The 25,014-nt window shown below is 41.2% G+C and overlaps 5 non-coding genes across 5 annotated transcripts; 2 read left to right on the top strand and 3 right to left on the bottom strand.

Annotated features, from left to right (window-relative positions):
- Positions 1-1,312: 1,312 nt before the first annotated feature.
- On the top strand, positions 1,313-1,425 carry trnal-caa (transfer RNA leucine (anticodon CAA)). The gene is made up of 2 exons: positions 1,313-1,350; positions 1,380-1,425. It is a non-coding gene; the product is annotated as a tRNA-Leu (tRNA).
- A 3,008-nt stretch (positions 1,426-4,433) lies between these two features.
- trnaa-cgc (transfer RNA alanine (anticodon CGC)) lies at positions 4,434-4,506 on the top strand. Its single transcript has one exon. It is a non-coding gene; the product is annotated as a tRNA-Ala (tRNA).
- A 758-nt stretch (positions 4,507-5,264) lies between these two features.
- trnap-agg (transfer RNA proline (anticodon AGG)) lies at positions 5,265-5,336 on the bottom strand. The gene has a single exon. It is a non-coding gene; the product is annotated as a tRNA-Pro (tRNA).
- A 9,094-nt stretch (positions 5,337-14,430) lies between these two features.
- trnah-aug (transfer RNA histidin (anticodon AUG)) lies at positions 14,431-14,504 on the bottom strand. The gene has a single exon. It is a non-coding gene; the product is annotated as a tRNA-His (tRNA).
- Positions 14,505-18,898: 4,394 nt separating this feature from the next.
- On the bottom strand, positions 18,899-18,970 carry trnaa-ugc (transfer RNA alanine (anticodon UGC)). The gene has a single exon. It is a non-coding gene; the product is annotated as a tRNA-Ala (tRNA).
- Positions 18,971-25,014: the final 6,044 nt, after the last annotated feature.

The following is a 25,014-nucleotide window of genomic DNA, read 5'->3' as shown; positions in this document are numbered from 1 at the left end:
CCTTTTGAGATGCCTTGTCAACGCACACAGACGTTAGAGCTGAACAAATATTTTGTACACAAGACGGCAGTGCGATATTAGTTTTCCTGTCTTCTTGATGGATTCAGAGGTCCTTGCTCACCACATAACTTTACAGCTAAGGAACAGTAGCTTGGAAAATACCCAACTCAACAAGTGAGCATGTTGGTTGCTCTTGCTCTGAATGCAAGGAGCTGTTTTTTTTTCGCATTAATCATTATTAACCAGAAACAGCTGCACAACTGGTCGCATTTGTGATTATGTCACTTCTCTGCTTCAGCAAGGTCAATAAAAAACTCTGAAAGTAGTAGAGAAAAACTGAATTAAAATCATATTAGCAATTCTGAGCGATATCTGCATACAGGCAATCCAATAAGAACATTGAAATCTTTGAATATCATCTCTCTATATATTGCGCTGCTTTTTACTTGGAGTAAAACTATTGGATTGGAGGAATGCTAACCGCTGGGTTAAAATGTATTGTTGTTATTTGGAGAAATCAATGAACTCGTGATTTTATATGTTTTAAAAGACGGTCATGCACACAGAAAAAAGACAGTGCTGATTATTTTTCTGGAGACGGAGCACTGATGACCTATCCGAGCCAATTGATAAAGCCCACCCAGTGGATACTCTAGCAGAACGTGGAAGAATGTTCACCATTGTAACCAAGGCAACCACAGGAACAACATCAAGAAGCACAATCAATTCCCCATTTAAATCTTTCGTGTAAGGTATGCTATGTGAAAGTATGAAGTAAATCCTCTGATCTCTTTTGAACATGGACAAGGTATTTCTGATGGAGCGCTATGAGCAAAGATTTAATAAACTACTCCTGCCGATAATTCAGCTTGAAGAAGTAAAAGCCTCACAAACAAAAGCAGCTCGCTACCACAGCCAATATTAAATGTACTTGGTGGCACATTACCATGTGCACTGGCTCAAAAGTGATCTCAGCAGATGTTATTCCCTACGTAAAGCTGAAAGCGCTGATGAGCATTTCCATTGAGAAAAAATAAATCTGCCTTGATGTTAAACATAGAGAGCCTGTCTTTTAGACGTTCTCCCTCTAAACACCTTGTGCAGCCTCCCGACAGACTAACAAAAAGCGCATTTTCACCAACTCAATTTATAATACGCCCCTCAAAACTCACAACCAAATAACAATCCATCCGTATATTTGAATTCCAAGATCCATTCAAGGCAACTTGGCTCTTCGCAAGCAAATAATTTCAGGGAAGAATCTCAGTTTAGTCAACTACTGGTGCATTCAGCACACACCTTGCTTTTGCTTGTCAGGGTGGCCGAGTGGTCTAAGGCGCCAGACTCAAGGATGTGTGTCTTTTCAGCTGGCTTGGGTGTTCTGGTCTCCAAATGGAGGCGTGGGTTCAAACCCCACTCCTGACTGCTTCTGTTTTTACCTCTCTTGAATTGTTCCAGTGCTAGCTGACAGTGAATGACTGAAATATAAAAGCAGCAGAAGAAAGCAAGCAACTCAGTGCAATTTGTGAGTATTCTGCACTGTTAAAATGCACAGGTTTTCATACTTTTTGGAATTTGTAGCTCAAGAAGTGACTCCTGTTTCATTTTCTATTCACCAACTCGATTTGCATTCCGCCCCTCACACCTCACAACAGAATAACAAACGGCTTCATGTGCCACACCATTCCCCTGTAGATTCGGTTTGCACTATGAATTAGGCGACCCCAAATGAAATATTTTAGTGTTGGCTCAAATGTGAGGAATTTCATGAACCCTCAAAAAGGAACGCTTTCAGAGAATGCCAGCAATTCAAAGCGTGTAGGCAGCAATTCTGCAATTTATTTTATCGGGGCTGGTGCTTTCCGAGTCGATGGCTCCGCATTAGAAATGAGAAGTGCTGAACTCTAAACATGTTCTTGCCATTACTGCTACTCCTGCTCCTACTCCTTCGTCCTCGAAAAAAGAAAAGACAGGCATGTTTTGAGTCTCAAAATGATCTTCTGGATCCACAAGAAACATGTAAATTTGATTGATTCCGCAGTATTTTGGATGTACTGTACTTATAACTTCCATCGAAGAGAGATTTCATCAGTTGCATGAAATTGAAACTTTCGACTTTTTGTCTGGTATTGAAAATATGTTAAAAAAAAACATAAACAATTTTCTAATGAACAACTCATGAAGTATTGCCAGGATCTATATTTAGCGTTTGGTAGTGATAACACTGCTGATATTGACTGAGTAGAAATCTATGTTGTATTGACAGCTTTATCTGAAGCAAGAAATCCTAGAACGCCATCTATGAAGTTTTAGGATTCATACCAAAAGATGCCTTTTGTTTCCCACCCCAACTGCTGCTATTGCATTACACATTATGTGAACATTACCAGTTTTGGTAGCTTTGGGGCATGATTTTCCTAAACTGAAACTTATTACAAAATTATTTAAGATGAACCATGTCCAAAAATTGTAAATCAGGACTAATTTTAATATCAAATGAAATTACTACAGAAGAAAAGGTTTGATTTATATAACTTATTTTTTTTATTTTTTGAAATGGGCTCACACATTCAGATTCGTTCTCAGTGGTTCTTGCTCACCAAATAACTTAAAAGCTGAAGAAGAATGCTACGAAAAATACTAATCAAAATACAAAATAATAATCATTATTAACCAGAAACAGCAAAAAAACTGGTCACATTTGTGATTATGTCGCTTCTCTGCTTCAGCAAGGTCAATAAAGGACTCTCTGAAAGTAGTAAAACACTAAAGAACTGCAAAACTGAATTCAGAATCATATTAGGAATTCTGAGTGATGCCTGCTTACATGCAATCCAATACGGATGTTGTCTTTAAATAAGAATTCTCTATGTTTCCCTGCCTTTTCCCTGGAGTGAAACTATTGGATTGAAGGAATTCTTATCACAGGTTTACAAGGTGTCGTTGATATTTGGAGAAATCTATGAACTCGTGATTTTTATATACTTTAAATAACGGCCATACGCACAGAATAAAATGACAGTACTGATGATTTTTTCCTGAGACGAAGCACAGATTATCTTTCCAACACAGCTGATAAAGGCAAGCCAATAGATACTCTAGCAGAACATAAAAAAACAGAATCAATTCCCCACTTAGATCTGACATCTGAGGTATGCAATCAGGACTCTGTATTAGCTACTATTGATCCATGCAGGACACAGCACAATTTGAGCCACCACTTAGACCTGGTGCCCTCTTGTCTTGGATGAGATTGGCACAGCGATTGATTACTGGGGATCATCTTCTTCATCCCTGAACTACCTCACTCACACCGAGATCCCTGGCTGTAGTCCCCTTTACCTAAAGTGGGGTCTCCCTCACTGTCATCCACACTGTATCCAGAAGGTGCCGCATCAGAGAGGAGTCTCCCTGTGAACAGAAGAGCAGGTCAGTAATCTCGCTGTCATTCTGACACATACTGGCTTGTCAGAGACTATTTCTCTTCCAGGTAGTGTTTATTTCTAATGACAAAGGCTAATGCAGGCTGGTACAGAGTGTACTACCAAGTCTTATTTATGATAACTCACCTGACACTGTGTCTGGGCTCTGGGGCACAGTTACAGCATCATCATAGTACTCTGGAGCCTCTTCTTTCACAGAAGTCATCAGCTCTCCTGAAGCACACAGAGACAGTTTTACTGTTACACATCAGATTTAAAATACAGGGGATCAGGCAACCTGATTATATAATACATTTCAAACCCATTCCATTTTTTTAAATTGAGATGGTGACTGACAACAGTGCAGCCTGTATCAGAACAGAGAAGGCAATGCTTTGTATCCTTGTGAAATATTTGAAGAGGAGCTGGACACTGGCAGCAGAATAAACAGACTCAGTGTGATGTGGTCTGCAGTACATAGAGGAGAGAGACTCAGAGTTTCTGGGATTGGTACAAGGTTTCTCTTTGGGACTGGACTGAAATAACCCACCTGACAAGGCATCTGGACTCTGAGGTATAGTTACAGCATCGTCATAGTACTCTGGGGCCTCTTCTTTCACAGAGGACATCAGCTCTCCTAAAGCACACAGAGCAGAGCTTCACTGTCACTGTCACACATCAGAACACTGATTCACTCGGCGTCAACATGACAGAACAGCAATCACTTGAAAACAATGTTCCACACTCCGTAAGCAAGAACTTCAGTGTTTGCAGTCACCCGATATGCCGATAGTCAAAGGAGCGCAAAACACGAAGCGTCAAAAGACAAGATGAGTTGATGGAAAGAGGGTTGAATTGATGAGCACAAAAGTTCAGCTCGTACAATAGGCAACGAAGGTCCCAGCGTCGTCATCGCACTTGAAAGGACTGCCTTGCAGACCAAGGGCAGTGGGCGGTGCCTGGCAAGAGGGGCAGAGGCGTTAAGACATGATGCCGAGAAGCATGAAGCGCGGGGGATTAGCTCAAATGGTAGAGCGCTCGCTTCGCATGCGAGAGATAGCGGGATCGATTCCCGCATCCTCCAGGTCTGAGTTTGGAGCTCTGGGAGCCCGGTGCTCTAATTTAGCCTCTGCGACTTCTGATAGGTGCTCCTCCGTTGTGGAGAGAATGTCCTTCAGTTGTCAAGCGTTGAAGGGCCACACCTCCTTCCCAACCTCAGTCTGCACTGAGTGCGTCTCCAGCATTTTCTCGTCCAGTTTGTCAGCTTAGCAAGTGAGAAGTATATCCGAGTGAAAACAGTGCTGATAATACTCTCACAAATTGTTAGAAGACGTGCTTTTGATCATCGATTGCTTAACAATCACATTTGTTCGACTTGAGCCATCAAGCTCGTAGTTTTCCTTCAAATCTTGAAAGCTCTCAGTGAGAACATCATAGGCTGCAGGACGCCCCGTAACTTGAGTACTTCAACAGAAAGAAGAGCAGACAGCTCCACAAATATGCGAGGCGCAGAGAGCGCAAGGCGAGCCGCACACGTTTCGGTGGCTGAGAGAGGGCAGTTTTTGCTTTTGCATTTCCCAAGTAAGGACGCATGACAACAAGCGATCGCGGTGCTCATCTACGACATAGTGGTGATGAGTTTTCAGTACGTGTTCTTTTGAACGAGCAATGAGGTTGCCGCCTTGGAGAGCTGACTGCACGCTCTCATTGTGCCACGTGATGAGAATTCGCCAGGCTCGTTCAGTCATTAGTCACATTCCATCGTTTGCCATAAGCAGACGCTGCGAAGTGATGTGGATATCAGTTCCCAGTCTTGTGGAAGAGGAGGAAAAGAGCACACGAGGGCTCGTCCGGGAGTCGAACCCGGGACCTCTCGCACCCTAAGCGAGAATCATACCACTAGACCAACGAGCCACGGCAACATTGGCTATTTCAATCTGTCAGTGAGCTTGAGGATGGGGGAGAGGCGTCATTCGCTCGTCCAGTCAGACCTTCATCAATAAGTCAAGAAAGCCGCAATTACACGGCTGCCTTGCAGACGAAGGGCAGTGAACTTTGCCTGGTAAGAGGGGAACAAGTGGCACTAGGTGACGCCGAGGCATAAGCCCCAGCAAGCGGGTTTGGCTTGTATGGTACAGCGCTTGCCTTGCATGTGGGAAGTAGCAGCATCAATTCCTGCGTTCTCTAGGTGTGTGCTTAGAGCTTGATGTGCTGAAAGGTGTCTTTTAGCCTGTGGTCATGCCTTTCATGGAGAGCATCGTGCAGCTGTCAAGCATTTCGCAGCCACGCCCCCTTTTCATCTTCTCTCTGGCTTAAGCGTCTCCGCCACTCTCTCTTGACATTTCATGTCAGCATGTCAGAAGTCCGAGTGACATTTTTAATGGCTGAGTGAGGGCACGATGCTGAAGCAGAGAGGCCACTTCAGCCAGAGAGACTTGTGCTAGGTGAGATCTGAAAGACGGACTCGCAACAGAAACAGACCAAAAAAGTATCGGTGAGATCAAAAGGCAAATGCAACATCCAGCAGAGGGCATCGCAAGATTAGTGTATAGGTGACTGAAATTCACGTGAGGCAAACTTTCCGACACATGCACTGCAGCCGGCCTCATTGGCGTAGTAGGTAGTGTGTCAATCTCATAATCTGAAGGTCGTGAGTTTGTTCCTCACATGGGGCAGGGTTGCTTCCTCTCTTGCTCTTTTCAGACTCTTGTGCCAACTGTTCACTCATAACCACGTCTGGAATGCGTGACCTTTACACGGGCGAGAAGCAACGCCGCATCCCTTTCCTAAAGAACATTCACATTCAGAAATAAGTCAAGAAATTTGCCATTACTTTCGCTCGCGCTGCTGTCGGCCTGCCCATGTTGCCAAAGAAAGATTCACTCGGCGTCAACATGACAGAACAGCGATCACTTGAAAACAATGTTCCACACTCCGTAAGCAAGAACTTCAGTGTTTGCAGTCACCCGATATGCCGATAGTCAAAGGAGCGCAAAACACGAAGCGTCAAAAGACAAGATGAGTTGATGGAAAGAGCGTTGAATTGATGAGCACAAAAGTTCAGCTCGTACAATAGGCAACGAAGGTCCCAGCGTCGTCATCACACTTGAAAGGACTGCCTTGCAGACTAAGTGCAGTGGGAGGTTGGTGTTTTGAGACGGAGGCATTGGGATGGTGGGCTGAGATCTATTCTTCTTAAGGAATTCTTCATCGTGAAAGATCGGTCCACAGGTCATCCAAAGAACTCAGGGAATCATGTGCTACTGAAGGGAGTGAAGTGCTGAAACACATGACATGCCCCCTTGATCTCACATGCACAATTCTGCTGCAACATGCACAGCTACCGTCCACACCAGGCAGTGGGGCTTCAGCAGAATTTGCTACACCACCTGCAATTACATATCCAGCTGCACACATATACATGGCCCCTCTGTCCTTTTCAGGATCTCAAAAAAAGCAAAAAGCATAGCGTGGTTTTCCTGCCACCTGATTGACCTCATCTCCCTCAGAATATGCCCCGCCACATTCATTGCTGAAGCAGGACGTAGGCTAACGGACATGTCAGAACAGTGAGGTTCAACGATCTCTCCAAAATATTGTGGTTGTAGTGGAAGAGATATGTTTTAAATTGTACCTTGGTATTTCAAACTCTCTCTAGAATGTTTTCCATTTCTATTTTATTTTGACAGGAACTGTTAAAAGGCTAATGACACTAGATGAAAAGAGAAGAAAGAAAACACAACGTTTCAGCCGTGGAGCCTTCTTCAGGTGTGAGGGCTCCACGGCTGAAATGTTGTGTTTTCTTTCTTTTCTTTTAAGCATGGAATAGACCTATTACTTGTTCCTTTGCAGCCTACACATGGTGACGCAGCTCCCCACCTGAACTGCTAATGATACTAGATGCCTGGTAGTTTGTGGTACTTGGTTATTGTCTTATGTTTGCTCAAACTGCATATGTGTTGTAGCGGCGAGGCTTATTAATAAGAAAGAATTAAGTGTTCTGAGCCTTCCCAAATGAGGCCCCATCTCTGTTCATCTCTGTGGTGCAGCCACAGAGAAACTATTCATGCAGGCTGATTTAAGGTTTCCTTTGATAAGGGACAGCTCCCAAAGGGGGATGCACTTAGCTAAGCCTGGCTATCATGATCAATGGTCATCCATTGGCGCCTATCTGTCTAGGGAGTGCCAGATGGACTGCATTCCTAGGTGTCAGGAGTAAATGACTCATATCTCACCTTGATCAACCAATCAGGGACTGGTAGGGCCAAGTAACCCACGTGGGACTCTGATGCCCATGGAACGTTCAGCCAATCAACGAGCTGGAGTTCCTCCAGGTAAAAACAGGCAACACAGAGAGCCTGTAGTAAGATTCAGGAGAATTCTGTGGACTTTTCTAAAGGGAATTCAAAGGAGAATTCCAGGGCAGGACGGCCCAGGAGCAGAAGGCTCCCAAGGGCAGGACATTCTCACAGCGCACCTCCTGACCATCTTGAGACTCAGCCCGGACAACCACGGAACGGCCAGTGTGTCCGAGTGCCAGAACTTTCCTTTGTTCTAAGAGTCTAGAGCGGAGGTTGCCAGAGAGTAACCAGAGGATCCACCCGAGGTTAGCACCAGCAGCAGGCCTCGTGAACAGGTCGGAACTGTGGACAGCTGAATCACTATTCAGAACTAGCGCTTCATCAGGAACGAACCGGTCTTTTTCCTGACTTGCTGGGACCCACAGTCATCTTTTCTCCTGTGCGCAAACTTTGCTAGTTAAAGCCAACACTAACCAGCCGGTCAGTGAGCATCAGCACCACACCGTCACAAGCCGCACAGCACAGCCTGGCACCGAGCCAGAGAGCGCGGATTGGACAGCAACAGCCTGCAACTGTTTCTTTGAGTCTGCAGGAGATCTGAATCCCCAGAGATTGGATGAGTATTCAACTTCACTGCATTACAGCTAGAGAATTCAATTGTTATCCCAACCAGTTGATATCACTTTAATTCCTAAGAGTTATGTACTTGTTTTGAGAATCTAATATAGAAGTTATAACCAAGTTCATTTACGAAACGGTCTAAATGAATGATATATTGAACGTATGTCCTTTTGATATGTGTAACACTTTGTATCTGACTGAATATATACCTTTTGTATTCTGATAACCCTCTCGATAAGATCTGTTAGGTTTATATGCATATTCTATGTATTAATAAATGTATCCTCGTGTATTAGTACCTGTGTGTGTGCGTTGTTCGAGTTATGTCGCATGGTTGGATTCTAAAGCCATCAAAAGAATCAATTTTGTGATTTACTGCTACAATTAATAATTGTCCCAGTAAATGCCCAAACCCTACAGAACTGGTGCCTTCAGAGAGCACACTACAGTGTGATTGCATATTTTTGTGTATTTTCATATGTCAATATTTAATTCACTCACATTCCTTTATGCTTGGAAGGAAGGCAGATTGGATTTGGCACAGGACGCCTGCTCATATATGTTGATCTTTGTTGGGCTGGAAAAACAATGATAAAAAGTGAATGAAAAAAGATCTCTCCAACATTTCCCTTCTCTTGGCCATGGTTACACTGCCCTTTCTTTCCATCTTTTGTCCTTCTACAAAGATTCCAGGGCTCTTTATCCACCATAATATCAGAAGCCAAAAATAACCATCTAATGTGTAAACAGCATTTGTAATGTTGGTAGCTGGAAGAGGTTAAGTATGTTTGCAAGACCTAGTTGATTACACCACAGACTTACCTTGTTTTTTTTCTCTTTTAAAGGCTGTGCTGGACTGTACCACTATCATAGAAGATTTTTTTCAAGACACATCGCAGTTCCATAGTAGAGTTTATCAACAGTAGAATTCCATAGGACATTATTTATCAACATCTAACATTACCCAGTGTGAGACTCTGCCAGTAAACCTCAGAGCATTGAGTTCTCCACTAGTGAAGATGGCTTTCTGAAGTCATGAAATCCACTGCTGGGATGCCTGAGAGACAGTGATTGAATCCTGGCTGGAATTAGGCTCTCTGTTAGTGTTGATCTGTGGGAATTATGTGGTAAAAAGGGAAAACTCCTTTACTTTAGTCACTTTGAAAGTTCAAATGTACAGATCTTCAGAAACCCCAGTCTGAAGGGTGAAGCAGGTTCTGCTCAAGGAGTTGCCTGCGTTTTGCTCCATTCAATCCAAGCAGATAGTCCAACATTTGCCTTTTCTTGGCCATGATTACACTGCCCTTTCTTTCATCTTTGTACTTCTACAAAGATTTCAGGACTCTTAATCCACCATAATATCAGAAGCCAAAATTAACCTTCTAACATGTACAAATCATTTGCAGTGAAAGGAGGTGGAAGGGTTTAAGAATGTTTGTAAGACCTGGTTGATTACCACACATAGACATACTTTGTTGTCAGTTTTTTTTTTTCTCTTTGAAAGGCTATAGGAGGGGTTTGATGGACTGTACCACTATCATAGAAGATATTTTTCTTCTAAGGACACTTATGTAGCGGCAAGGCGTATTTAAAATACAGGAATTAAGTTTGCTGCTCCCTTGCCAGTCCCTCTCTCCCTCATCTCAGTGCAGCTGGATACAGAGAGGCCATTCCATCTGGTTCACATTTAAGGTGTTTTGCTAGCTGATAGAGTTTCCTGATAAGGAACAGCTCCCAAGGCTGAGATTCACCAGCCACCCTAATAAATGGTCATCTCTGGCGCCTTACTGTCTGGGAGATTCCATGGGAGAGGCTCATCCCAAGGTTTACAACCCTAAGGTCAGAGGTCACTGTTACTCATCCTCCACCTCAATCAGCCAATCAGGAACTGGTAGGGCAGGGTAACCCCACGTGGGTCTCGAATGCCCGCGGAACTTTAAGCCACTGAACTACCGTAGTTCCTCCAGATAAAACAGGCAGCACAATGCCCAGAAGGTGCCCCTAACAAAAAGATCTGCCCAAGGTTAGCCCAGCTGACAGCCTCGTGAACCACCGGTACTCCACCGCCAAAGCTCGCCTGATCAACGAGTGAACTACGGTCGGAACTGTCGACAGCTGAATCTCAGGATTCAGGGCTAGCGCTACATCGGGAACGAACTGGTCTTCTTCCCATCTAAAGAGTGTGACTGGCTTGGACCCGCAGTCACTTTCCATATGCACAAGCTCTGCTAGTTTCAGCCAACACTAACTAGCCGGTCTTCAAAGAGCATCAGCAGCGCATCGCAGCAGGAATCTCTCCCTCCTCTCCTTCTCGCCAGCCGCACCGGCCACTGCCTGGCACCGAGCCAGAGAGTGCCGATTGCACACAGCAACAGCCTGCCACTACTTCTTTGTGTCCGCGGGAGATCTGAATCCACACAGATCGGATGAGTATTCAACATTCTGCATTACAGTTCGAGAATTCAATTGTTACCTCAACCACAATTGATATCAATCTAATACCTATGAGTGATGTACTTGCTTTTGAGTATCTAGTGTAGAAGTTGTAATCCCAGTTCATTTACGAAACAGTCTAAATGAATGGTATACTGAATGTATGTCCCTCTTGGTTTGGAACTCTTCATGATTTAATATATACCTTTTGTATTCTGCTAACCCACACTCTTAAGATCTGTTATGTTTATATGCACATTTTATGTATTAATAAGTGTATTAGTATCTGTGTGTGTGCGTTAATGAGTTAACTCACAAGGTCGGTTTTCTAATAGCCATCAAAGAATCATTTTGTGACTTACTGCTACAATTAATAATTGTCCCAGTAAATACACAAAACCCCTACACATTCATGGAAACCAATATTTACCTGCTAATCCAGAATGCAGCAGAGAACAGTTGGACAGAAGGTTAGTATTTGTCGATACTGCATCACAGAAGTCAGTCTCTTCCCCCTCATTATGCAGGCTGACTTGTTGAACGATGAACTGTCCTCCAGTGACAGTCAGCTGCAATCACTGACTCAGACATGGTGTTGATCCATTGATGGCACTTTGGCTGATTTGGTTAACATGCTTTCCTCTTAAAACAGGAGATGCTGAGTTCAAATCCCAGCAGTGCTTGTCTTACAAAATGAATCACTATGGATGATTACGTACAGCTTGATTTTGTTTAACGCAAGTTTTCATTTTCTTTCTGGAACAACTTGCTTTTCATGAAATTCATACAGCTTGTGAAAGATGAAATACAAATCTTGCCTTGTATATCGCAGGCTGGTAAGAAAAAAGCATTATTTTCTTTTTTTAAGCTTGCAAATGGAGAAAAGGGACACATGTGAGTCTCTGTTAATTGAAAGGTTAGTGGTTTGAGCCCACCCAGAAATGCACTTCTCATTATTGCAATGTAAACCTCATCTCTACTTATTCGGATTTCTTAGCAAAACCTTAACCCACTTGATATTTGCAAGACATGTGAATGTTTTTGTTAAACAATTAAGTATGTAAGTCAATATCACTGGGAATGGCCAATAATGACCAACATTCAAGGACATCATATTCAGCCAAGGACTGAACGGCTGGCAGAAGAATTCATTTATGCTCTTGATGCATCCTTAGTTAGAATATTTAAAATTACGACACAGATTTGTTGGAGAACTTGACAAGCAAAAAAGACAGTTGGACAGCATGATTATGTTAGGACTGTACATTTGTATTTTAATACTTTTGTATATTTATCTTAATTTTAATATACATGTAACCATAAGTGCTGTTCTATGTAAATAAATTTTGTTGTATTTTATCATATTTTAGCTGAGGGCACAAGGGGGTATATTATACCTTTCGAAACTTCCAAGACAACTACAGTATAACAGAGGCTCATACTTTAATATAATTTGCTTTAAAAGAAAACCACAATTTGTACGATATCATCCCTCAATATCGACGTTCAAATGAAGGATTTAAAGAAGCAACAGCGATAGGAGAGTACATTGATTTTGGACCAATGTTTGCATCTGAACAATCCTTCCTCCTGGAAAGAAGAAAAAACAGGTATGTTTTGAGTCTCATGATGATGCTCTTCTGGATAAAAAAAACAGTGCAAATTTGTTTCGGATGTATTTTAGATAAAATTATAACTGTCATCGAAGAGAACTTTGATCAGTTGAATGCAGTTGAAACTTTTGACATTTTATATGATGACAGGACGTACATTTAGGACTCAGTACCGATAACGCTGCTGCTATTGATGGAGTAGAAATAAGTGTATTGGCAATTTTATCTGAGGCAAGAAGTACTAGAACACCTCCTATAAAAATGTTAGGATTCAGAGCAAGAAATATTTTTCCACTTCACCCAATGGTATTGCATTAACGAGGCTGAAGCTGGCTTCTTATTCGCCAGCTTCTTCTTCTGCCTTAAATGCTGCTGCTGTGATGTTATGCCGCCTTTCGCCTGTAGATGGCTCTTTACAGTAATTTTTAAAAGTACTAATCGGGATGGATTACTGTATTTATCCTCAGTAAATGGGAATATGTAAGTAGTGACTATCCAAATAACATTTTTGTGTGAAACACATTTCAGAAAATTGTAAACCAATTTTCAAAACTCACAGTAACACAAACACAATAAGTAAATAAGACAAAACAGAAGTTCACAGGCACTTTCTGCATATTTACCACGACCTTGCCTTCTGACCATAAAAAGTCTTAAAATCTTGCATTTTACAAGAACTTTTTAATATAAATGGGACGTCTAGAACATGGCATATGAGAATATATGGTTAACCGAGGATGAGCAACGGGTGATGGCACTTTCTGCTTCTTGCTATAAACCTACCCCCTGGTTATAAAAACATCTAAAAATTCTGACACTGAGGTGTGAGAGACAATGGAACAGACTATCAAAATCCTGAACTTTAGGAAATTTTACTGTGCCATTTTTTTAAATATGACCCTGTGAACATGGCATGTCCCTCCTTCCTCATTATCAAAACATCTCAATGTTCCGACACTATGTACATTGGTAATTACAACACTTCACTGTTGCATTTCTGAGTTGTGACATTGTGAACATGGCATGTTAAAGTATATAGACAATCTAGATCAGAACAGGCTTAATGCAATTCATAGTGATTTATCATTTTCTTACTTTCTAAATGAAAAAAAAAATTCAGTGATTATGACACTTCGGTATGACATAAAATATGCTTCAATGACAGAATAAATAATCATGGAAAAAATACCCACAGTAGACATTCATATTTGTGATTATAGGAAATTTAAATATCAGGTGAGTAGCTGCGTCAGCATGCGTAGGCTGCAAAGGAACAAGTAAAGGGTTATTCCATGCTGAAAAGAGAAGAAAGGAAACACAACGTGTTGGCCGTGGAGCCTTCTTCAGGTGTGAGAAAGACAAGGCAGTATGCAAAGATCATTTTCTTTTTATCTTTGCTGACTGCAGTTTATCTTTGATGACAACATCAAAGACATTAAGGAATTCTTACGGCTAACAGCTCCACATCAACTTCCTTCTATAACTAACCTCATCAGATCTCTCAACTCCCAACTCTTCCAGTTTCTCACTTCAGAGAAGGATAAAAAACTCAATCATCCTCTACAGAGAAAAACCATCAACACCCCTACCACCTCCACCAATCCTAACCTTGTTGTTACTATACCCTCTGACCTTTCCCTTTCACCCCTTTGCATCCTCAGCTAACATATTTTAATATTACAACACAATTACAACAGATTGTACAGTATTTACAGTTTAAAATTAGGGTAAATATGTCAAAATATCAAAATCCAGATGCACAGTGCTAACAAAACAATGCTTGTCAAGCTCTCAAACAAATCTGCGTTGTATTTTTAAAATATTTCAGCAGAGGATGTGAGGGGAGTATAAATGACGATTAGACGATCATTTTCCTTGGGTGAATATGGTTTTCTGGGGAGTTGCGATGTTGGGCATTATTGGACATTTTTGACACGTGTTGAACAGTCGCATCTCCTACAAATATTAAAATGGCTATGGTTTAGCTGAGAAATCCAATCGACCTATGCAAAAACAATGTTTACATCGCAAAAAAAACCACGTCCCTGGGTGGACTTGAACCACCAACCTTACGGTTCATAGCCGAACGCGCTAACCGATTGCACCACAGAGACTGACTGGTGGAGTCTTTTCTCGAATCAAAAAAAAATCTCTTACCGTTCTTTTTGCCAGCCGGTAATATTTCTTCTGCACTGATAACCAAGAACTGAATTTCATGTTTCGCAAGCTGTGTGAATTTCATCAAAAAACAAGTTTTCCAGAAAGGAAATGAACACATGCATTTAACGAAATCAAGCCCTTTGTGAGTGCCCAAAATGGTAAGATCTATACTACAAGATAGGAAGAAATACACGGCTGGGATTTGAACATAGGTTCTTTTGTTTAATAGAAAGGTGCTTTAACCAACGAAGCTATGGTGACAAGATAACCATCACCTTTAACAGCTACTTGGACACACCGCTCTGAGACATCTGCGTTCAGAAAGCGCTGAAACTGCTCTCAGAGAAAATTGCCTCTTTTACATACAGTAGCAGCCCCGACACTGAGAAACGAAGAGAAATGGCTTTTATTGGGCATTTTTCATGTCCAATGCGTTTGACATCTCCCAAGGGCGACAGAGTTCTTTTGCGACACTATTTCTTCTTCTTTTTTCTTGCTGTACGTTTTGATAAAAAACGAAAAATCGTGCAAGGGAAAAATGTATTTTTTTCATAGAGAAAATGTGCACCAGGAAATGTTGTGTTGAGAAGAAGTGATTTAACATGATACGTGACCTAATTTATCGGAGCAAATGCTCACCCAGCAAGGTCTGGAGAAGTTGGAGAGTCTGGGGGATGTGATAATTATACGGTGTTGTGGAAGAAAACAGTCTTTCTTTGAATTCTCAATCAATCGGAATTTCGGAATCGGAATCGAAATTTTAGACGTGGCGGTGGATTACTAGTAGCGACGCTGAGCACACTATGAGGGAATTCAGGTTATGTGAAATGCCAGCGGTTTAATAAATAACGCATCTGATTTCGGATCGTAAGATTGTAGGTTCGACTTCTACCTGGCTCGTTTAAATTTTATTCGAGCTCCTCAGTAATATCTTTTATGTAATGAACCGCACCTGAAAGCAAACATTGGGTCTGTTTCCTTTGTTTTCCAGCATGAAATAGCAAATCGTTACAAAAAGTACCTGCTATTGTCCAATAGCGGGTTTTTTTTCAAATTACATTTTCAGGCTTCAGACACTTTTTAATAAAACAAAAGTGTCCGGAAACTCCCTAACTTTCAGGTTTGCTTGAACCTGTATTAAAAGAAGTTATTTTAAACTTCCGGGATTCCATTCTCTGATGTAGCTGTCTCTAAAGACAGAGGTGATGTTTCGCAGATTTGAACTGTGCCTTCTCTCTTGTGTTCAAGGGTATTCGCTGTGTGAGACCCTAACTGCGTGTCCTGTAGGGTTCTATTGTGTTTAGATTATCTATGTGGTGTACAGATAGAACTCAACTACATGGTGTGAATTCCGTGTTCCGGACCAACAGAACCTGATAAACTAATAGCAGACCTCGACGCGATTTGAACACGCAGCCTTCTAATGTGGAGTCAGACATGCTACCTTTGCGCCACAGATATCAGCAATTTTGAAATCCCCAAAGGAGACAAATCAGCTTCACAAAAAATTCTCCTGTGAAGCGCGCCGCTCTTCCGAAGAGAGTCTCTTCTTCCCAGACCACATTTTATTCTTCCTGCGCAGCTCTTGTGCAGGTGTTGTTCTCGATAACAGATCCAGGAACACTGACTGTTTTTCTATTTTTTTAAATCAAATACCCCATGGTGCAACGGTAGCACGTCTGACTCTAAATCCCGAAGTTATTTTTCAAAGTATATCGGAGTCAACTGACACTGATCAGGTTCTGCTGCTGCTGAACCCGCAGTCTTCACCTTAAAGTTCAATTCCCCAAGCCTTCTGACCTTATATGTCCATCCCTTCTCGTCAAATTTCGTATTTTCACAGGGTACCCTACAGAAATCGCAGTATAGAATGAAAAACTCCAGTAGATCTCGGCCGCTGTTGGTGATTTTCCTTTAAAAACAAATTAACCTCCAGAAATTTTACCGAGTGTATCACTTTCACTGAGACCGAGAAGTGTTAAGCTGTACATGAGTCCTTGTGGCTCGGTTGTTAACCAAAAGGGTGGTGGTTTAAGACCTCCCAGGGACGCTATGAGCCTTTTAATGAACACACCCTCTTCACTTCATTTCTCCACGGCCGGTCTTGTACCGCAATCAAATACAGAGCCTGTAGGGGGCAGTAAGCCCGCATATATAGCTCACTGTGTATATAATGAAGAAGCGGAGGTTAGTTTCTCATCTGCATGTTGCAGAGCCTTACGCAACTCGTACCAACAGTTGGGGTTTGATCCCTGCGTGGGCTATTAGTTGAAAGACCATTTAGCCGGCTGGCTTTTATGTTTCACACTAAATTGAGATCTCGAAACCAAAATAGTTAGAAATATGGAACACAACCGTTGTTCCCCAAGAAGGAAAGCTGTTTTGTACTGACGTCACTCCTTTTGATTTAACCCAGATTGTGAAGACAACTCTGCCCTATCAAAGGAAAATGTTACACAAAAGTTGGAAAGCACACTCTGAACCCATCTGTATATTTGATTCCCGCGATCTGTTCAAAGCTGCTTAGTGCTTCGCAAGCAAATCAAATCATTTCAGGGAAGAAACTCAGTTTAGTGAACTACTTTTGTATTTTCACTCATTGAATTTGATCTTTGTATTCTCTTTGCATTCTCAGCAATAATATTTCAAAATTACAGTTCAGATTTATTGGAAAACTTCACAAGCATTATTAGGTTAGGACTGTACAATTGTTTTTTAATATCTTGGTATATTTACCTTCATTTTAATATAGATATAACCATAAATGTTGTTAAGCATATTGTACTTTTGTCGTACTTTTTAAAACATTTTAGCTGAGGACACACGGCGACTATTATACCTTGTGATACATGGAAGACATCTGTAAACGAAGATGTAACAATAAAATTGGCAATTAACAGAAAACCACAATTTGTATAATATTATTCCTCGATATCAATGATCAATTGAAGGATTTGAAGAAACTATCAAAGAAACAGCAGCAATAGCAGATGACTTTGGTTTTGAACCCAACTTTACACCTCAATAATCCATTTGTCCTCGAAAAAAGAAAAGACAGGCATATTTTGAGTCTCATAATTATCCTCTTCTCGATCCAAAAGAAACGTTGATTGCTTCTGTCCTTTTTTGGATTTTCTTACGAAGATCTCACGAAGTATTGCCAGGATCTATATTTAGTGTTCGGTAGCGATAACACTGCTGATATTGATTGAGTAAAAATCTATGATGTATTGACAGCTTTATCTGAAGCGAGAAATCCTCGAACGCCGCTTATGAAGTGTTGGGATTCATACCAAGAAATGCCTTTTGTTTTCCCACCCAAAATGCTACTATTACATTACACATTATGCAAACATAACCAGTTTTAGTAGCTTCTGGGCGCGATTTTCCAAAACTGAAACTAATTACAAATTATTTAAGATGAACCATGTCCAAAAATTGTAAATCAGGATTAATATAATATCAAATGAAATTACTACAGAAGAAAATGTTTAACTGAAATATGAATGACTATGCAAGCCTACAAAATAGAACAATTCAATATTTATAACTTATTTTTTTATTTTTTGAGAAATGGGCTCACAAACCGGAAGACACTAACGTTTCTCTTCGTTAGAGTATGTGAATAACAGTTTAACCCCAAATGTCTGTAATTGTGATTCTGTTAAAATTCAAAAAACCATCTATCAATAGTAAGAAATTATTAAGAAAGGAAGCAATTGTGTTATTTCATAAACTGTAAGACATGAAGACATTTACAGGTTATATCCTTTGCTTTGTCTTTTAACGCAAGCATTCAGGATCCAAGCCCATGTTCGGACGGTTGTGTTTCTCTTGTAATCATCAAATGGCATTGTTTTGTCCGTCAGTTCCTTCTCGAGTTGTACCATGGATATTTTATGCCATCAATACTTTTCATGCTCTTTTGCATTTTCCTTCACATCCGGAAAAAAACACTCAAGGCGTTCTTGTCACTGTGCTACACAGTACAGGACACACAATGAGGAATTCGCGCAGCTTTCAGCTCAGTGCGGAATCCAGATGGAGGACTCGCTCGGTGAATGATCTCTCAGGAAAACCCGGGTGAGATTCAACATCCCGGGTGAGGTTTTTCTGCAACAGCCATGACAAGTGTGAAGACGTTCTCTGGATTTCCTGAATGTGACTTTAAATTAGTTCACATTCTTTGGTAGTTAACAGAACTAAATGCTTTGGAGGTACATTTAAAACTGCAGAGAACACTGTAGCACTTCGAGTTTAATTGTGTAAACCTGGCTCTCTATGAGCACGAGCAAAGAGTTCTCACTCAACAGAAGACAGCAATGTGAGCACAGTAACATAAAGCACTTGGAGATGCCTGGGATTGAACCCAGGACCTCATACATGCAAAGCATATGCTCTACCACTGAGCTACATCCCCCACATAAAAGGCTGTGGAAGTGACTTAGAGATGTGCAGGTGCTCACAGAACACAATCCATCTTTTGCATCTTTTAAGTGCTCTTGATTAAACTATGCATAGAAAAACAGCAGTACTGATGATTTTCATGGACTGATGCACACTTGTTCTGTACAACTCCAGTGATAAAACCTTGTCTGTAAATATTGTAGAACGTAAAAGGGTGAAACAATGCTCCAACTACAGGAATGGTAACAGAAAGGATCATTTTCTTATTTAATACATCCTTTTGAGATGCCTTGTCAACGCACACAGACGTTAGAGCTGAACAAATATTTTGTACACAAGACGGCAGTGCGATATTAGAATTCCTGTCTTCTTGATGGATTCAGACTCCTTCTCAGAGGTCCATGCTCGCCAAATAAGTTTACAGCTCTAGCGGCAATGCTTGTTAATAAGACAGAATTAAGCGTTGCTGTGCTTTCCTAAATGAGGCCCCATCTCACTCTCCCTCTCTGTGGTGCAGCCACAGAGAAAGTATTCATGCAGGCTGATTAAAGATGTTTTCTTTTGATAAGGGACAGTTCCCAAACGGAGATGCACTTAGCTAAGCCTGGCTATCATGATCAATGGTCATCCATTGGCACCTATCTGTCTAGGGAGTGCCGAATGGACATCTGGACTGCATTCCTAAGTGTCAGGAGTAAGTGACTCATATCTCACCTTCATCAACCAATCAGGGATTGCCAGGGCGTGGTAACACCACGTGGGTCTCCAATGCCCGCCAAACTCTCAACCAATCAGCACACATCTGTGTCTTGGTCAAAAAGGGAGCAAAAGAGTAGCTCGGAAAATACCCAACTCAACAAGCAAGCGCGTTGGTTGCTCTTGCTCTTAATGCAAGGAGCTGTTTTTTTTCCGCATTAATCATTATTAACCAGAAACAGCTGCACAACTGGTCGCATTTGTGGTTATGTCACTTCTCTGCTTCAGCAAGGTCAATAAAAGACTCTGAAAGTAGTAGAGAAAAACTGAATTAAAATCATATTAGCAATTCTGAGCGATATCTGCATACAGGCAATCCAATAAGAATGTTGAAATCTTTGAATATCATCTCTCTATATATTGCGCTGCTTTTTACTTGGAGTAAAACTATTGGATTGGAGGAATGCTAACCGCTGGGTTAAAATGTATTGTTGTTATTTGGAGAAATCAATGAACGCGTGATTTCATAATCACGTTTTAAAAGACGGTCATGTGCACAGAAAAAAGACAGTGCTGATTATTTTTCTGGAGACGGAGCACTGATGACCTATCCGAGCCAATTGATAAAGCTCACCCAGTGGATACTCTAGCAGAACATGGAAGAACGTTCACCATTGTAACCAAGGCAACCACAGGAACAACATCAAGAAGCACAATCAATTCCCCATTTAAATCTTTCGTGTAAGGTATGCTATGTGAAAGCATGAAGTAAATCCCCTGATCTCTTTTGAACATGGACAAGGTATTTCTGATGGAGCGCTATGAGCAAAGATTTAATAAGCTAGTCCTGCCGATGATTCAGCTTAAAGAAGTAAAAGCTTCACAAACAAAAGCAGCTCGCTACCACAGCCAATATTAAATATAATTGGTGGCACTTTACCATGTGCACTGGCTCAAAAGTGATCTCGGCAGACGTTGTTCCCTACGTAAAGCTGAAAGCGCCAAAGAGCATTTCCATTGAGAAAAAAAAAATCTGCCTTGATGTTAAACATAGAGGGCCGGTCTTTTAGAAGTTCTCCCTCTAAACACCTTGTGCAGCCTCCCGACAGACTAACATAAAGCGCCTTTTCACCAACTCAATTTATAATACACCCCTCAAAACTCACAACCGAATAACAATCCATCCGTATATTTGATTTCCAAGATCCATTCAAGGCAACTTGGCTCTTCGCAAGCAAATAATTTCAGGGAAGAATCTCAGTTTAGTCAACTACTGGTGCATTCAGCACACCACTTGCTTTTGCTTGTCAGGGTGGCCGAGTGGTCTAAGGCGCCAGACTCAAAGATGTGTGTTTTTTCAGCTGGCTTGGGTGTTCTGGTCTCCAAATGGAGGCGTGGGTTCAAATCCTGACCGCTTCTGTTTTTACCTCTCTTGAATTGTTCCAGTGCTAGCTGACAGTGAATGACTGAAATATAAAAGCAGCAGAAGAAAGCAAGCAACTCAGTGCAATTTGTGAGTATTCTGCACTGTTAAAATGCACAGGTTTTCATACTTTTTGGAATTTGTAGCTCAAGAAGTGACTCCTGTTTCATTTTCTATTCACCAACTCGATTTGCATTCCGCCCCTCACACCTCACAACAGAATAACAAACGGCTTCATGTGCCACAGCATTCCCCTGTAGATTCGGTTTGCACTATGAATTAGGTGACCCCGAATGAAATATTTTAGTGTTGGCTCAAATGTGAGGAATTTCATGAACCCTCAAAAAGGAACGCTTTCAGAGAATGCCAGCAATTCAAAGCGTGTAAGCAGCAATTCTGCAATTTATTTTATCGGGGCTGGTGCTTTCCGAGTCGATGGCTCCGCATTAGAAATGAGAAGTGCTGAACTCTAAACATGTTCTTGCCATTACTGCTACTCCTGCTGCTACTCCTTCGTCCTCGAAAAAAGAAAAGACAGGCATGTTTTGAGTCTCAAAATGATCTTCTGGATCCACAAGAAACATGTAAATTTGATTGATTCCGCAGTATTTTGGATGTACTGTACTTATAACTTCCATCGAAGAGAGATTTCATCAGTTGCATGAAATTGAAACTTTCGACTTTTTGTCTGGTATTGAAAATATGTTAAAAAAAACATAAACAATTTTCTAATGAACAACTCATGAAGTATTGCCAGGATCTATATTTAGCGTTTGGTAGTGATAACACTGCTGATATTGACTGAGTAGAAATCTATGTTGTATTGACAGCTTTATCTGAAGCAAGAAATCCTAGAACGCCCTCTATGAAGTTTTAGGATTCATACCAAAAGATGCCTTTTGTTTCCCACCCCAACTGCTGCTATTGCATTACACATTATGTGAACATTACCAGTTTTGGTAGCTTCTGGGCATGATTTTCCTAAACTGAAACTTATTACAAAATTATTTAAGATGAACCATGTCCAAAAATTGTAAATCAGGACTAATTTTAATATCAAATGAAATTACTACAGAAGAAAAGGTTTGATTTATATAACTTATTTTTTTTATTTTTTGAAATGGGCTCACACATTCAGACTCGTTCTCAGTGGTTCTTGCTCACCAAATAACTTAAAAGCTGAGGAAGAATGCTACGAAAAATACTAATCAAAATACAAAATAATAATCATTATTAACCAGAAACAGCAAAAAAACTGGTCACATTTGTGATTATGTCGCTTCTCTGCTTCAGCAAGGTCAATAAAGGACTCTCTGAAAGTAGTAAAACACTAAAGAACTGCAAAACTGAATTCAGAATCATATTAGGAATTCTGAGTGATGCCTGCTTACATGCAATCCAATACGGATGTTGTCTTTAAATAAGAATTCTCTATGTTTCCCTGCCTTTTCCCTGGAGTGAAACTATTGGATTGAAGGAATTCTTATCACAGGTTTACAAGGTGTCGTTGATATTTGGAGAAATCTATGAACTCGTGATTTTTATATACTTTAAATAACAGCCATACGCACAGAATAAAATGACGGTACTGATGATTTTTTTCTGAGACGAAGCACAGATTATCTTTCCAACACAGCTGATAAAGGCAAGCCAATAGATACTCTAGCAGAACATAAAAAAAACAGAATCAATTCCCCACTTAGATCTGACATGTGAGGTATGCTTTGTGATCGCTTGAAGTAAAACCCACGATCTCTTTTGAACTTGGACAAGTTATTTCTGATAGAGCGCTATGCAGAAAGACTTTATCAGCTCTACCTCTGAGGACGACTCGACTTGAAGACGCAGAACGATAAAAGGAACACAACCGACATCATAATTGAGGGCACACTGTGATTTTCACTGAATCAAAAGTGATCTTGGTAGACAAACTTCCCTGCTGAAGGTGGAAACGAGAATTTGTGTTGAAAAGACGAAACATTTTTTTTCCCTGCTTTGATGTTAAGCTGATAAAATAGCTTTTGCTCCATTTATCAAAAAAACACATGTCCCCCCATTGGATTCCTAAACAGTAGGAAGGTGGTTCTAACACAAAAACACCAGACAGCAATGGGATTGGATTCCACACCTCCGAAAAGACTGAAGCCTTAAGCCAGAGCCTTAAACCACTGAGCCACATTACCTGCCTGGATAAAACAGGGTGGCTTTTGCTCTTGTCGCCCGACTTAGTGGCGTTATGACCGTGGAACCAACTGCACCTGCTTTTTCTGAGATGCTTCCCCTCTCATGGCAAGATCTCGACTTCTTTAACACCTCTGGATATAGTTCTTCTGTGAAACAGGCTTCACACCTCTGCGTACAGCGCCCTTGATGTCATTTTATTTTTACAGCAGCCGCATCCGGAAAGTTGTGTCTTTTATTTTTTATTTGAACAACAAAACTACATACAATACAAAAAAGAGCACATATAACGTATCAAGAAAATCGTCAGCGGTACATGCTATAATACAATTACACTTTATGAAAAACGATTACACAAGGTAAATAAAGATAAGGTCCACACAGCTTGTTCTTACATTTCGAAAGAGTCCGTAAATACCCCTTTATGTCTATTTTGAACTGTTCAAACGTAGGACTCTTCCCAGACCATTTCACTCTATACCACATTCCTAAACGAGGATGCATCTCCTGTTTTAGAACTATTTTGGCCGTGTGGCTTATACAACACACCCACAGTATTCTAATGGTGGACTGCAGATCTGTGCTATAGTTCAGTCGAATTCGAAGGATCCAGCAATCGTACTGGATTTGAATGGGATTCTGAAATGTCTCTTGCAAAAGTATTTGGGTTTGCTTGAACCTTTGATAAAAAAAAGTGATCTGATCTGAAACTACCCAGCTTACAATCTCTGAGGTAGTTGTCACTAAACTCGGACGTGATGTGGCACACATGTGCCGTGTGCCTTTACTTTTGTAAAAAACTGGTATCGGGAAAAGTTTCTTAATATTTCTTTTGATTAGCATGCAAGAAAATGTGATCATTACCTATGGAATTTCCCGCCAGCCTGGAGCTTGAATTCACAACCTTGAGATTCAGTGTTCAAGAGTCACAGAAGAGGTCGGCCTGGTCTTCAGTCTGCCAACAATAAGCTCCGGCAGTGCTCCTCTGTAAAGCAGATTGTTCAGATCGGTTATGTGGGACGGCACTTCGATATTAAGATCGTTTGCAGCACACGCATGGTTTCCCCCCTTCACGCAAAAAACATAGACGAAGGAAGCTCTCTTGTCTTGGGCTGCTGACTCCCGGATTTAAAGCGCTCTGGGTGCCAGCTAAGTCTCTAACAAGCACACTATAAAGACAGGAATTACACTTTGCTCACGTCACGCATGGAATGGCGAGGCTACTTGTTCCAATATTATCTAGTCACACCTCATATGGTGCCGATTCCTGGTTTTCATTAAAGAAAGAGCACTGCAAACACCGTAAACAGTGCAAAACGTGTGATGAAAGAAGTCTTTTCCCCCCTTTGTCTAAAGCAGAACACAGCGGAGTCATGCCGAGGGTTGTGAGATCAAGATTTCAGTGGAGCACTGTCGTCTACGTCTTTAGCTACATGAGTAGAACATCCTCTTGTACACGGAAAGCAGATTGAGATCCTCTGACATGAAAAGTGCCAGATAAAAGCCATTTCTCATCCTTTCTCTTAGTGGTGGAGCTATCGCATGTACAGATGCAGCCATTCAAAATGAGCGGTAAAAACCCGCAGTGCAGTAACCAACCCGCAGGGCACCGTAGGGCACCGCGGTAAGTGATTGGCTGGCCAAAATGACCGACAGGGGCACTCGTGGTGCATTGGTTGGTAGTGAAAAGATTTAATCATTCAATGTCTTTACTGTGCACATTTCAATCCACTTAGTTTTGAATATTTATATGGAAT

Source organism: Atractosteus spatula, unplaced genomic scaffold (genome assembly GCF_055471065.1).
Source record: "Atractosteus spatula isolate fAtrSpa1 unplaced genomic scaffold, fAtrSpa1.hap1 Scaffold_180, whole genome shotgun sequence".
NCBI lineage: Eukaryota > Metazoa > Chordata > Actinopteri > Semionotiformes > Lepisosteidae > Atractosteus > Atractosteus spatula.
This window is presented reverse-complemented; position numbering and strand designations above follow the sequence as displayed.